Source organism: Drosophila innubila (genome assembly GCF_004354385.1).
Source record: "Drosophila innubila isolate TH190305 chromosome 3L unlocalized genomic scaffold, UK_Dinn_1.0 0_D_3L, whole genome shotgun sequence".
Taxonomy (NCBI): Eukaryota; Metazoa; Arthropoda; class Insecta; order Diptera; family Drosophilidae; genus Drosophila; species Drosophila innubila.
In genome coordinates this window covers 14,168,749-14,184,937 of record NW_022995376.1, presented here as the reverse complement: position 1 = coordinate 14,184,937, position 16,189 = coordinate 14,168,749, and the positions used below count along the sequence as shown (strand labels likewise).

The window sequence follows — 16,189 nt, the reverse complement described above, 5'->3', positions numbered from 1 at the left end:
TTGCGCTCTTTCTCTCTTTCTTGTTCTGTCTCCATCTCTGTCTGTTAGTATTGCAACTCATGTAGAAATATTGCTCACATACATTTATTATAAGGCAAAATATCTATGTAGAATTTGCGATTGTTGTCGGTCGGTTGTTCGGTTGTTCGGTTTGTTGGCTGGTTTGTTGGCAGTCACGGGTCTATTTCAGTTAATTATCGCGCCCGCAGCGCAGGTTAACTTGACTGCTGTCCGAGGTACGAGTCAGAGGCCCCCCCTCTTGGCAATTCTTCTCGTCACTCATTTTGCCTACCCCCCGCTCTGCCCCCTTTCGTAACGGGCCTGACGCACATTGACTGATATTTTTGCTCGAATGATCTAATCAGAAACAAGTTGATTTGAATTGTAGTTGTTATTGTTATTGTTGGCGCTGCTTTTGTCACTCGAATACTGACGCTGTGTGGGGACACTCGATGTTGTTATTGGCTTCTATAATAAGATACTAACATTGCAGAAATACATTCGATAAACATATTTCGTTCTTGAATTGGAAAATTTGCATGTAAAGAAGCAGAAAATTTACTAGAATGTACTCTGTACTCTATGCAGTTTTTATCTTTGTTGTTGAGGCTGATTAGGAATTTATGTACACATATAAATTTAGCGCAGTACATGTCATCTACTAACTCTTTACTGCATTTGTATCTATCTGCAGATTATATAAAATATACAAATATAATTCAGTCAGTTTAATTTCATGTGAAAGAAAAGTACTTAATTAGATTTCCTGAAAAAATTAAGTATATATGTAGTACAATTTAAGAGTTTTTTTAACTTAATAAATAGGCAATCTATGTGATATATGATAATTGAAAAGCTTAAAATAATTAAAACATTCTTATCAAGATATTAAACATATTAAATAAATATAAACTTATTTGATAAAACCATACAACAAAAATATTGCTTGTACTAATGACAGTTGTGGAATGCATGTGGATCGTATGCTAATCAAACTAACTGCGTAAATAATTCGTATAGAAACTGATAATTTTTAGCTACTTTCAAATGTTGAACTAATGTGGAACGTATGCTAAATAAATTTGAAAAAACAAAGCAAAATGATTCGATTATTCAGTCTATACTTGTTAATAGATTTACACCCAAAGTTATGAATGGACCGAAAGAACACCTTCAACTTTTATAATAGCTTTAATTAATTTTATAACTTTATAATTAACTAAACATACACATATTACATTTAGCACTGTCAGAGATTATAAATATTAGTAGTACCTATGATGGCTTATAGGGTGAAACATGTTGAGTTCGTTTCACACTTCCGTCGTTTGTCAAATTTGTGATTATGAAGGGTTTTTGTAGATAAACTGGTATTATTGCACGTTCCCTTACACACATATAGTTTTAATTGTAAACTCGTAGTTCAAAGTGGTCAACAAGTAATACGCTTTGTTCAATTTAGCGATAAATTGCGCAAAGTTATCATATCGTATAATAGAGCGATTCGCATGTGCAACAGAACCCATGACCAAAAAATTCTTTATATGTATGAAAAACTTTCCCAGTTTGTCTAACAAAGCAAATTAAATGTTTTTGGCATTAGCCATATCATTGTTTTAACTGGCATCAACAGAACGTATAAAAAGAAGACATATGACTCGCTGACAGTAAAATACCCTGTAAATAGAAATGTCTGTAATGGAGCGATTCGATTCAAGTTTCATTTGCCTTACAAAACAAATGAAATGTGTTTACTTTAACCATATTGACAAACCTTTTCTGTTCCTTGACTGCATATATACCCTGTAAACTTTAGTGAATATAAACGTATATGATTAAAAAGAACCTTTTCATATTTGATTTGTTATCATACTCAATAATGTAAGTTCTTTGCATGTATCTTTTGAGCCTGGTCAAAAGCAATAAGGCTTTTATGGATTTAGAGCGGCTTCTTTTGATAGTCATATAAATTTTCAGAGGGCAAATATACCCGTTTTTACTATATAAACAAAAAAAAAAAACAGTTAAATGGCCACATGGTTAAAAACAAATTCTATTCAATTCTATTATCTGCTGACGCTTTTTGTTGACACTTTTCGCCGTCGCGATATCGCAAAATCAACAAATGAAACAAAAAACGTTAACAGATATGGCAACGGAAAGCGTTTTACAATTAAAAAACGTCTGAAATATGCACAGACAGCAATGGAAAGAGACCGAGATATCTCTCAACTAGCTGAGGAGTGAGATAGCAACAGATTGGGATTGCGTGCGGGGTCATCAACTGGTCGGTCGGTTGCTCGGTTGGCCCCCGGGCAATTCTCTAGCTGTTTTGTGGCCAAGAACTTTATGGCCATAACAATAATAAATAATAACAATAATGCGCGCAGAAAGAAAATAGAAAAGAACATAAAAAAGGCTGAAAAATTGAACAAAGACTGGAAGTTTGATTAATGGGCGGGGTGGCAACTGTTTTGCCCCTCGTGGAGATGGCTTAAAGCGACGACTACAAGCAAGTGCCAAGAAAGTTTAGTTGTAGTCATTTTAGCCAGGCTAAAATCGAATCTAGTATAACAAATGAATTTATGGCTAGCGGCTACTTTTGAAGTTTCAGCTTCTGATTTTATTGAGGTCAGTTTCAGTTTGAAGTACAATAATGGATGGATAAAAGATGACAATTGACTGTACAAAAACCACAAAATAAACCACTTGAATGGAGATCATTTCGTTCCTTGGCTTAAACTCTTTTTTTTATCAGCTGTTGACCGGGATGTTGTGGGTGGAATGTATGTCAATTATGAGGTTTGCCAATTGAAGATTTCTTTCAATGTGTTCTTAATGTCTGCTTGACATATTTAGACTGTGGATTGCTGGGCGCATGTATGCGGATGGTATATGTTAATCTAATAGAACTTTTGTTATTGATAAAAGTCTGTGGGTTGCATTTTAATTTTTATTTTGAGGTGTGGATGTCGACTTAGTGTGGATTTAATCTTAATTTTAACACACGCCGCTTAAATCACTCTCTATATATTACTTAAGTAATTTCTTAATAAAAAACTGCAAATTTAAAATAAAACCTATACAGTAAAATTAATATTGCAAAAGTAATTTTAATTAAAACATAGTGAACGGATAATAATATTTAATTTTTTCAATTCAAATTGAAAGCCCATTTACTATAAAAACAAAACAACAAACAACAGCTGTTGATGGAGCAAATTTAATCACATTTCGAAGCTCTTTCAATGTCATTCAAATGTCAACAGTTGGCGTTCTATGACCTCACCCATTCTCTGGCATAATGCTGTTCATTTTGTATAAGTCCATAAAGACATAATCAAATATTTATATTAAATTATCAATTTGCAGACCGACTAACCAAATTTCTATTTAATTATTTATAACTTAAAAACACAATGCGCAATATTAAAAATGCAATTTCAATAAAAACAACAAATAAAATTCAATTATAAACAAATTTGCAACCAAACAACAGCAGAGACTATCAACTGGGAAAAACAACAGCAACAATGTTGAATGTGTCAACATTTTAAGCCATAAACTTTGTATACCCTGCAAACATTATGTGGTCAAAATGGAGCATGATAAACTTTAACAAATTACAGAAGAAAAAGAAAAGTTCGTAAGCAATTAAAAATTTGATTTGAATTCTGCAAATATTTTTATTTTTCTTAGATAAATAATAAAATAAGAACAGTTTCAGTGTTGGAGTATCTCCCAGTCAAGCTGGATTAGACATGCTGATTTAAACAATACATATCTGATTAATTTTTTGTACGTGTGAAATTTAAATGAACTCGTTTGCTCCTCATAAAATAAACTACCAACAAGTGTTCACCCGCCTCCAATGTTAATTAGTGGCACTCCACAAATCGCCGGAATTCAGAGAGTTCGTAGCTTGTCGAAAAGTTGATGTTGACGCCCAAAATGCAATTAAAAAATACACAGTCAAAAGTTTTGAGAGTGCGAGAGCTTTTTTAGCCAAATAACTCAGTCACGTTTTGTACGCAGAACGCAGAAGTTAGCCAGGCTACCTTGTAGGAGTACAAAAAGGGATGGGAATTGCTATAAAAAAGTGCTCATAAAGCGATTTTCCAACGCGTGCCATAATAACAATTTTCCCCAAACTATTCATTCATATAGATAATGGATAAGGGGAGTGCTCTATAAATGCCATCATCATAGTCATAGTCATGTACCAGTAGCATATTTTTGCATATCCTGTCGTACAAATATTTTCCATGTAACAGCTTCGCAGTTGCGGATTCAACTTGCCACATGCCGCATGCCTCGCGCACTTTGTTCAACACTAACTACCGACTCACTGGCAACATTGTTGTCGAAATGAAACTTTTAGCCAAAATAAACAATAATAATAAAATTAATGTTCGTCAATTCATAACGAAGAGCTGTTGCTCTACCGAAATTGTTTGAAATAAGCAAATTATAAATGTTTAATGGTTTTCAAAATTGATAAAAACATATATATTTGTATAAAAAAAAATTAAATTAAATTTAATGTACTACTTATAAAAAATTTAAGTATAAATTAAATAATATTCTATTTAAATTTTTTTTTATTTATATATGTATTTGTTATATTTTTTTATGTTTTCAAAAAGGATAAAAGGTTGCCCAATTTTTTTTTTTTTATAATATACTTATTTAATTCTTTATAAGCTATCTCCATAAAGTTTTCTTCGCTTTAAATAGTTTCTAGTTAAATTGCAAACAAATTCCCAGATGTTTTTTTTTATGCTGTAACAATCCAAATGATTCAACTTATAACAACTGCTGTTTATACCCTGAAAAATGTTGGTGTTGGACTAAAAGTTTTTCCACAGCTGCATAGCCGTGAGACTAGAGGAGAGGTGAGCTAGGGAAGAGCTAGTCGAGTTAGAGTAGCGTGGTATGGTGGGACAAGGAACGGGGAGAAGTCAACACCTAACCGCTGCTAAACAAAAAGAAAACAATGTAATGGCGGCGAGAACAGAAAACCACGCACAACAACTAAAATAAGCAGAAGCAGCAACGACAACAACTACAACTACAAAGCTTGGTTGTGGCATCCGTCAACTGGGAAGTGGTTGTGGGTGGCCAGTTGCCAGTTGCCAGATGAAAACAATAGAAGCGTAGCCAGAGAATAAAAGAGATGCTGCACAGCAGCTACAAAGTGAAACAATGCGACATGTTGCGCTCCAAAGGGTTTGGCTGGAATCCTGCCCAGACATACGCACACACACACAACCATTGGTTTGACCTTTGCTGGTGGCGCGTGTGTGGGAATTGATAATCATAGTAGTTGGTGGGGGCTAATGGTGGAGTTGGCTGCACTTTTGCATGAACTTGACGCAAATTCATTTAATTTTCGTTTTATTTGTTATTGTTTTCATGTTCTTTCATATTTGAACATTTTATGCCCAGTTTATGCTTCACAGTTTGGTTGTTCATAATCTGATTCAGGGTTATGAACTGCGGTAAATCGATTGGGATGCAATTTGTGCGATAAAGCTACTGTTATTACATTGTCTGCAGTGTGCCAAAGTTTAGCATGTTTTGCATAAAAGGCACAAGTTGTCAACTACTGTTACTCGAAGGGATGGAAACGTTAAAAGTAAAACAATAACCAAATTAGAAATCTGAATAGCCTGGTATTAAACAAGAGGCCGATAAATAATCCACCTAAGTAGTCAAATTACATTTCTTGTACGACAAATGAATTTGATTCTCCACATAATCAAATTTTCCTAGTGACCCATGAAATGTGACTTATGAAGGAATTTATTTTATAGCTGACCTCTTCATTTGATTGACGTTCTCTTTACTAAATCTTAAGATTCAGCATTGGTAACAGACAACAGACAACTGCAGAGAACGGAATGTAGTTAAAGATGGACTTTATTTATAATTTTGACGTTAAGGAATTAAATATTATAAAATTTAATAGATTAGCTTTTGATGCATTTTACAGCCAGTTTTAAATAAAATTAGATTAAGCCACTCTCCTTTAAAGCTGGTGCTTTTCATTACATTCTTAATCTGTGACTGAACGTTCCGATTGAATTGAAATTATAGCTGAAATGGTTTTTTTTGTAATCCTCTTAACGATTTTGATTGATAAAGCAAACAAAAGTCTGAATGGAATGTTGATTCTCGTACATTCAAAATGAAATGGAAAATACTCTCAGTTAAACACACTGTTGATAAATTTTTAATACTATTAAAGTGTTCCACAGTCAAACAGAAGCTCAATTCTATTTCTATTTACAGAACATACTCATAATGGATTTAAGTGAATAAATGAACAGAGTTGATTGCGCATTCAGTAGTCGAAACATAAACATTAAATATTCCAAATGAAAGTCCGAATCACGTTGCATTTCAGAGTCAAACGAAAGCTCTAATTTAATGATCTTCTCATATTTATTAAATAGTTAAAATGAAAACAGTTTTATTTTGCATTCATGTCCTTATGATATTCATATGCCTTTTAATAAGTATTTTTGTGAATTTGGGAAATCTGTCTATCTTTTATTTTGAGCAATTTATTTTCATTTTGAATGAGTCTTAAGTAACAAATTTATTGAAAAACTAAATATGTTAGATATCTGATTCATTAAATGTACTTCTACGCTTAAAGTCTTCAAATTTTTTTTCAAATGATTCATGCAATTTGTCCTCGAAAATATACCCTTCAGATTAAACAAAACGAAAAGCAAAAATAAATAAAATAATGTGACATTTCTTAACGATAAGAGCTTATAGCATAGGTGTAATAAATTAAACTTATCACAAATAATCAAAAAATTTGCTGATTGTATTATTTTTAAGAAAATATATATGTATTTTCAATTCATTCCTAACGATAATGGAGGAATCATCAGTTCTGTAGTTCATGGTATACTATAAAATTAGTGACATTGCAATGTGTAAGCACAGTTATCGGGCATTAGCTAAATATTAGTCCAACCCACAGGCCTTATCTGAAACGTTGGTGCAACCATAAAGTTAATTCTCTAAAGTAAAATTTTCTTCTCTATCCACAAAGTCCATATTGCGATTTCCAGCAGCTGTTTTCCGATAAAATTATGGACAATTCGCAATTCGCGCACTCATCAAAGCACTTAAGACACTGATTTCGATATAATACTGCCTTGAAAAACCCCCTCGCCTTTATACGCCACGCCCAAAGAGACAACTTGGAAATGCCATAAAAGAAGCTCACACTTTACAACTGCACATAAACCGTTAAATACTCTTATATTTATATTACACAATTCTCCGCGCTTTGCTTATCAGGAATCAAATAATGAAAAAAGAAATATGGCAGGAAAGGCGAATGGGAAGAGGGGAACAACCCCGCGTCGATAAAAATTAATAGATTGCAACCCTTGAAGCTAGCGTAGGTGGCAGTATAATAGAAAACTGTAACAATAACAACAATAAAGAAGTCAATGATTGACTTACAGATATCCTATAAAATTAAAAGATATTGTTCAGAATAAAATGAGTTAAAATTAATAAGTTTAAGTACTGAGTTTTTACAAATTAATATTTATTTTCCATTGGCTTCATTTTTTAAAAATTAATTATGTTGAATTAACGCTCACCAAATTTAAGCTTTACCAAATAAATTGGAAAATCTACTTATTATCATCAAAAAAATGAGATCCAAATAAAGTACTGACCTAATAAATTTTAATATTGCGGATACTATTGTCAATGTTTCCCTCTTTTTAAATAATTTCAATTAGCAGGGTATAATAAAACGTGCAAATTTGTTAAACAAAGTGGTTTTCAGCAGCCCATAAAAAATCGTCATACAACTACAACAACAACGACAGAAAGGGAAGTACAAAACAAGAAAACAAGAAAAAGAAGAAAAGCAAACGAGCAGCAGGCAAATTTCCGCTGTGAAGAGCAAATAAATAACGGAACAGTGCAAAATGTAAACAATGAAAGCGATGTGCAGAATTTCAGGTAGAACTTTTGCAGCAATTGCAAAAAGAAGGTAAAAGCAGCTGCACAACTAGTTACCAACAGTGAACAGTGTTGGCCAACAATAAAAGACAAAGAACAAGTTGCAGAAGAAGATGAGAAAGGAGTAGTACTTAACATACTATAGGTTAAAGACTGGAACGATAAGTAAAACAAAAGACGCCAAATGGGCAAACAAATCTATAAAAGAGGCAAATGAAATGGAGCAAATCTTTTAGCGCAACGAAAGGCGAGGCAAAAAGTTGAGTCGAGGCGAGTCGAATTGAGTCGCAACGTGGGCGGGCAATTGATAATGTTGCCCCACAGTGAGGTGCACAGTCAGCTTCGAGACGATGGGGATAACGGGAGGCTATGGCGCAGCGTTTCGGAAACAATTTGAAGGCCATAAAAGTTGATGTGGCGGCAGTCAGTAAAAAAGAGGCGTTCGCAACGCCTTACCCTAAGCCAGTGATGCGGAGGATGCGGAGGCAGTGGGAACAAGGTGTAGGACCTGTGACAGCAATTGAGTAGTGCATGTCGAAGACATGGCTCAGATATTGCGTTGAGGCGGCAGTTGCAAGAGGCAACGTCTTAGCTGCAACTACAGCAAGAAACACATTAAAAGCAAACAAACAAATAAACATAAAGCAGCTGTTTCTTGCCGCCTCCGAGCGGCAGACAGGAAAAGAGAGGGATAGAGTGAACGAGAGAACGAGAGAGTTCGATGAGAGACTGCCAAGAGTGCAAACAAAACTCTCTGAATTCTCTTTGCCGGCTGCCCACGCAAATATTGCTACGCTATCAATCAATGCAGCACATTGCACATACGCACAGTGGTACATAAACATCTGATGTAAGTTACATACGAACAATTGTCAATTAACTTTAATAGAATGTCTGATTTATTAACTACTTAAGTCAATTCACCTTGAAATGAAATTTATTTACAATTTAATAAAGCTTACAAAATGACTTGAGCACAATAGGCAATTCCATATATTAGTTTCAATTTAAGTAATAGAAAGTGCATAGTGACAAATAGGTATAGAAAACGTATCGTTCTAAATCTGAAAAATCATTTTAATAAAAACCTATCAATGAAATGAAAAAGCTTTAAAAAAAAATTTCGTTTATAAAATATGTAATAGAAAACATTTTTTTTTTCATAAAATTCAAAACTTTTAATAATTATGGGATATTTATTTTCAAATTAATATAGATTTATATAATTATTCAAAATTAATTGAGATTTTTGATCATGATCATACAATAATCTTTTATTATTTTATGTTTATTAATAAAAACCTAAGTTATAACGTCAAACTTACACCTTCAACTGTTACATAGTCCATAACCAATGTGCAGTTGTGTCACACCTAGAACGTAGAATCAATGCGATGTTTTTGCTCTCGGCTGTGCTCGTGTGTTGTGCTCAATTTCTCTCTCTGTCTCTTTCAATGCCTCTCTGTGTCTGTCTGTTTCGCTGTCTCTGTTTGTGATGCTTTCTCTCACTCTAACACTTACCGCCCACTTGTCACTTGGCACTCACTCATTCATAGCTAGACTGGCGCACTCCTCTCCTACTTCCTCTGCCTTCTTACCCTGATGCCTGCTTGCGCCTATTGGCAACGAGACGCCGCGCCGTTGACTGACGACGACTGAAAACGACGCTGCGGCATTTTGGCCACGGCTTTGGCTCTTGGCTCTTTGGCGCGTTGGGCGCTTGGCCATATTTCAGTTTCAGTTCTGTGGCTGCACCGACAGCAACAAAACGGACGCTTCCAATTGGAAACGGAGAATGAAATTTGTCGGCGCTTTAAGTGCAAGTGCGAGTGCGAAGTGCTACGTGAATGAAACGTGAGCGAGTCGAAAATTATTCGAAGCGCGTTTGTGTCGCTTCAATTTATATTACGTATACGCCGCGTGCCGTTTGCATTTAGCCATTCGCTATTTGTTTGGCAATTTATTCGACTTGTGTCACAAGGCATGCCAAATATGAAACGAAAATGAAAATGTAAATGCCAAGCGAGCAAGTCGCATAGAACACAACAATGAGATAAAGCAACAACAGCGATAACAACAACAGCAATAATAACAACAACAACGTCAAGTCAATGTCGATAAGGTGGCGCACGCGGCAAACAGTTCGAAAATATTAACGCAAAAAATAAAAAAAAAAAAAAACTACAGCAAAAAAAGTAGTAAAAATTCAATTGTTCTTTTTTTTTTGCTACGCTTCATCTGTTTTTGTTGTTGCCTTTCACGTGATACGTGCGGCCGCCTAAGATAAGCAAAACGGTAAAAAAAAAGACAGATTGTTGGACACACCGGGCGTATGATTGTTTTGCGGCGACACCGACGACGCTTTGCCGCGAGTGAATGCTAAATTCAGTAAATTTGACAGAATATATTTATGAATTGGAATTTAAAATATACTAATAAAATCTAAAATTAAAAAGGAAATAAATTAAACTAATGCAAATAGTAAACACAGGTAATTCGGACTGACTATTTTTGTAGGATTAAAAATAATACAATTTATATTCTACATCAAATGCAATTCCATAAATTAAGTCAAAATGTATTTTTTCCAAGAACCGGTTCCGTTAAATTTTTGCCAAACCACAAATCAAATGTCAACACATTTCGAAAATTTTGCATATACAAAATTATATACATATCATTGTCAATTGTCGGACTATACAGTATATATTTAAATACATACATATTTTTCTTGAATTTGCGTTTTCCGAAAAACTTAATTTGCAATTGATCGTACCGTTGACAGCTATAAGCTGTCGGTTATATTATCATTACTTGGCCATTAAATAGAACTCATAAATGCGTCAACAAAATTATTTAATATAAAAAGTAATAACTATTGGCAGGCACTTGTATAAACAAAAATTATAATTACAAATTTCAAAAGATCAAAGTTTCCGTTTATTGTTCTGTTAAAAAAATATTCAAAATAAATATGAAAATTCGATAAAATAAATGAATATTTAAACTAAATTAATAATTTAGTAAATAACTATGAATAGTTTTTATATATTTTCATATATTTTACGCACAGTTTATTGTTCAAAAATAGTAAAAATTCTCATGCTTTTTCCAACTCTGAAATCCCAATCTGAAGAATAATTAGTGTGCTTTATTGTATCAGTACTTTTATATTAATTGATATGTGAAATTGATTTTACAAAAATCTGTAAAGTGTTTCATTTGTGCAGACATCAAGTCTTCCATTAAAAGGGACTTCAAATATTTTAAAGTCCTCTTACTTTCGAACTTCAAATCTCAGTTTGGCCAACAAACATCAGTAATTGACTGTGCTCTTATTATTGGGAGCGCTTTTAAATGGGATTTAAAATATTAAATATTAATTGCCTATGCTTACACCCAAAAAAATTCTACTCTGAAATATGTTAAGTATTATCATTATTAGTTAGATGATATAGTTTTCTAATCTGATCATGTGCTTAATTGCTCATTTTGTAGCTTTCGGAATATCGTAATCTGTCAAGTGCAGTAATTACAAGAGTTTGCAAACTTAATCAAAAAGTTTTTAATGCGTTTTTCGCATAAATCAAAAATTCTCGAAAAAATATACAGCAATTAGAAATTGGCCTACACAAACTATCCCATTTAATGGCAACAATGAAAGTTCAGCTTCCAAAAAAAAGAAAATCAATTTGAAAACATAACACAAGAACAGAACAAATAAATGATCCAAAGGGCCAACTTTTTTAATTGGCCACACACCACAAACATTGAGTGTTTATGTGAGGGTGCGTGTGTGTGTGTGTGTGTAAGTGGCAGACCTAAGCACTCATCATTATCCACATGTGACCATGGCCAATGACACGATGTTCTGTTATTTACGCCAGCTATTTCTACAGACAGCTTCATAATTTATGACCCACTTATTGATTAAGGCAACGCCTTTCAAGGTAAGTCCATCGAAGACTTGAAAGATGGTTATCAATGAATGGATGATTGAAGATAAAGAAATGGGAAAAGCAAACTGTTATTTGGTTGTTGTTGTTGTCGTTGGTCAACAAAACGCATTTGTTGCCATAATTTGCCAGTGAACATCAACCGTACTCTTCCCACTTGCAATTTCGGCTCGCACCGTTGGCCAAGCGGAAACGAGCTGCGCTCTGTGACAGCCGCTGGCAGTTTCCGGCCATTTTGCTTGTTGGGAGACAAACATTTGTATGCAATTGTTGCAATTTTATTGCCACAAATGGGGCCAACTGTTTTTGGCTAATCTGCTGCCAAATTTGCTGACCACTTTCCCACTATTTTTTTTTTTGTGGTCACTTTACGTGGGTGAATTGCTTCAAATTTGTTTGGCCTCCCCACTGTGGGCTTTAAAGGCTTTAAGTCACCTTTTCTTTAATGTTCAAATGCTTTTTGGACTTTGACGAGTGCTGTCCAAAAGTTGTTTAGTTGTTTTACATATTTTCTGACTGCAATTCTTTCGCGCTCGCTTGTTCTGTGCTTGTATTATGCTAATTGCGAGTGGTTGCTCTTCTCTCGATCCCCTTTGCTCGTCCCACGGCTCTCGTCTCTTGCCCTTAAACAACTTACCCATTCAAAGAGATTTTTACTTTGCTGGCACAATTTTTGTTGGTTTTGCTAATTAGTTGCGGGAAATTTATGCAGATAAGCTGAGCTTTTCTTTTGAGCTGCCAGCCGATGGAGCAGAAGGCATCCAGAAATACCAGAAAGTAATTCAAAGAGCTAAACAAAATGTTGAAGCATTCTTTATGGGTGGCTGTTCTATTCTTATAACAAAATCTCTCAAAATTATTCACATAATTTAATTCGATAAGTCGATTTAACTATCTTAATGAAATCTTTTCAAAGTAAAATAATTTTCATAAGCTTTTAATTTTTAAAAGCACATCAAGCTTTTATATGTAATTGTGCATATAATTAAATTGAATTGAATTTTTAAGCGGATTTAAATAAATGCGTAATTGTAAGTTTTATGTGCATGTATAATGCAGTTAATGCAATGGAATGTGATTAATTAAATTAAAAGCCATTATGTGCTGCTAGAACTTCTTATGTCACAAATAATACTGTGAAAAATAGTTGCGAGGGATTAAATTATTTTTAAAAACAGTAAAAATTAGCTAAATTTATCACATTTAATGAAGTTATGCAATAATATGGTATATGTAGCTTTAAACTAATTTTTCCTGTTAATTCTCAGTGTCTACTTGATAACATTTTCATGCTTGACAATGTAGATTGAGTACCAATATTTCACTTGTTATTAAAGTTAATCCGGCGCTTGTTATGGCGTCTTTAACTTTGGCGATACTTTATCTTTTATGGACGATGCGTAAAAGTGACAGCTTAACGCCTAAGATGATCAATAAGCCAATCCCCAATATACAATTGACAAGCGATAAGCTACGATACCAAGTTTAAGGGAACCGCAAAAATCTTTTTTCGCTTATCACTTTAACCCACATTACGTATCAAATTTTTATGAAGCAACCTTATATATACTTATGTACACTTACTCGTATATACGAAAATGCAATGTAAAGCCATTCAAGTGTAAAAACGAGCGGGAAAAAAGAAAGGGGACCTCACACAACCAAACATGCAAAAAAGCAGGCAACAATATTTACGTAAAATGGCAAATTCAGCGCATGGAAAACTCATTTATCATAGCCGCTCCAGCAACCGCAACCCACACATTTAAACAACAACAACGACATCAATAATAACGACAAACAAATGATTTAAATTAATCCACTTAAAGCCACTCAAAGGCGATGTCACAGACCAAAAGAGCACAAATTATACTTACATACAGATATATCAAAATCCTGTTCCAAAGTCCCAATTCGAATTAATTCCACTGAAATTACCAAAGCATACTTTTGGCATCATTCAAAATTTAAATTGAAGGACAACAAAGCTAGGATACTTTCCCAATTCCCAAAAAAAAAAGTATGTTGTTCCCATTTCACTGGAATTGATTCCAACTGGTAAAGTGGAATTTCAAATAAGCCTCGAAATGCGACAACAGTACAAAATGTTAAGTGACATTTGAACGCAGTTGGTAGAGCAATGAAATTCTGGACTGACAAACAAAACAATTTTCAAACAGTTTATTGAATAGACTGCTAAAAATCACACTATAAATGTGCCACGCCGAATTTAGATGGCTTAACTTTTTTTCTAAAAAATAATCTATAGATTTCCACGAATTGTGAAGAATATATATTGAATAAAGTGCTTTAACTTTAAGCCACACCGAATTTGTAATGCTGTAAGTTTGCATTGTTTAACAGCGTACTAGAAATAATTTTTTATTTTGATATGTTCGATAAGCTGCTTCCTGTTTTACAAAAACAAGCATCAAATGTTTTCATAACAAATGTTTGATTTTATTTGCAGTAAATAAAGTCAGCTATTCAGGCATATGTTACAAAACTTGTACAACAAGGTTTTTTTTAAAAAGATTTAATAACATTTAGAATGAACAGGCATACTACTTAAATATATTTTAAATAATATAACCTTTTGTTTAAAATATACCAAAAATTAATAATATTGTACAAATTAAATATCTCTAGAGGTTTGTGGAACACACTTGACAATGATGTAAACAGTTACTTACTTAATTATTTATGTATGCTATAGACTAAGAGAAGTAAAATTATTTTAATCTGTTTATGCAACATAACCTCTAAATCGTTTCGCTTTAAAGTTTAAACGTATTCAAACGTTATTAAAAATTAATGCTAACCATTTCATACTGTTAGATTCTTTCTAGCCGGCATATTGCATGGAAAGTAGCAGAAGAAATAAAAAAAACGAGGAAATTTTTCAATTTCGATATAAAGGCTGAAGACATGCCATAAGTGGGTGAAAAGGAGCAGAGCAAGGTGGGCGAGGGAGGGAGCGAGGAGGGCCTACGGCTTCTCGGCACGCCTCGAATGTGGGTCACACTACAATTGTTGGGGGTTGTCAACGTAACGACCCGCTTTTGTCCAAGGCGCCGGCAAACGGTGACGACGGCGCGACGGCGACGGCGACGTCGCACATATGGCCAGCACCAGGATGAGCTCCCTCTCCAAACCCCTTACCGCACGCTCAAACACTTCGACACTTTATGAGTGGAAAGAAGGGGAAGTGGAGGGGTTTAGGGGATTGGCCTGCGGTTGTCGTCAGCGTCATCGCTTAAATCGCCGTCATCGTTTTTTACCGTTACAGCGCCGACATTTTATTGCTGCATCCTTGCAGTTTTTATAGACCCGTCCGCACTTGGTTTGCTCTCTCACACTTGCACACACAGACGTGCGTTGTCTCTGTCTGGCACGCCCATACAATTCAGCATGTGTTTCCTCTTTTACACCCACTTGCAAATTGTTATTTACAGTTATTTTAGTGCATTGTGCGGCTGAGACTCTGACGGAAGTGGAATTGAAACTGGAAGTTGAAGTTGGTCGCACTGATACTGGTGTGCGTGAAGGACTTTTAAATACACACCACATAAATACCATGATACATGTGTGTGTGTGTACAGTGTACACACTTCGTATATCTAGATGTATTTACGATTTCGTAGCAAAAATGTAGGCGACATGAATAACAACAAAAAAGCTGAAGCCTTCGTTTGATAACAAGAAGTCGTTCAAGAAAAATCGACAAGCAAAAAAGTTAATAGCAAAAGAGTCGTGCTGTCAGTTACCCTACAATTTTTTTGTGATATGTCTGACTTGCGCTGAAAACTATGCTATTGAAAGTTTATTTTCTCAAGAATCAATTCAAGCTTGACACTAATAGATTTCAGCTCTTACTAACAATTAAGTTCTATACATTATTTATTTAAAAACTGTTTGGATTGCTTTAAAAAATCTGATATGCCTTATATATTTAACATTTATTGAAAATTCTTAAGATACAAACCGTGTACACCGAAATCAGTAAAGGGATTTGAACCTGGCATATATTTTTTACAACTGCATATACCCATTGTCAACACTACTGCATGGTATTTTTGAAGGGCGACAAAAAAATCAGCGCCCATATGGAAGAGTAGCAGCCGCAGTTGCCTAGGGTGAAACCCATATGTCTGTGGGGTAGGTTAAATTCGTATGTACATATTTACATGTGGGTTGGGCAGTATGTTGGCCCACGGACGCTCTTGGGG

At 34.4% G+C, this 16,189-nt stretch overlaps 1 protein-coding gene across 4 annotated transcripts in view; it reads left to right on the top strand.

Annotated features, from left to right (window-relative positions):
- LOC117788056 (protein phosphatase 1 regulatory subunit 16A) overlaps positions 1-16,189 on the top strand; it is a 38,494-nt gene that overhangs the window by 7,063 nt on the left and 15,242 nt on the right. The window contains exon 1 of one of the 4 annotated variants that reach the window (XM_034626713.1): positions 9,749-10,495. The exons of the other annotated variants lie outside the window; for them this stretch is intronic. The gene's annotated coding sequence lies outside the window, so the exon portion shown is untranslated. Of the gene's footprint in view, positions 1-9,748; positions 10,496-16,189 lie in introns of those variants that run through there. 4 annotated transcript variants of the gene reach the window in all.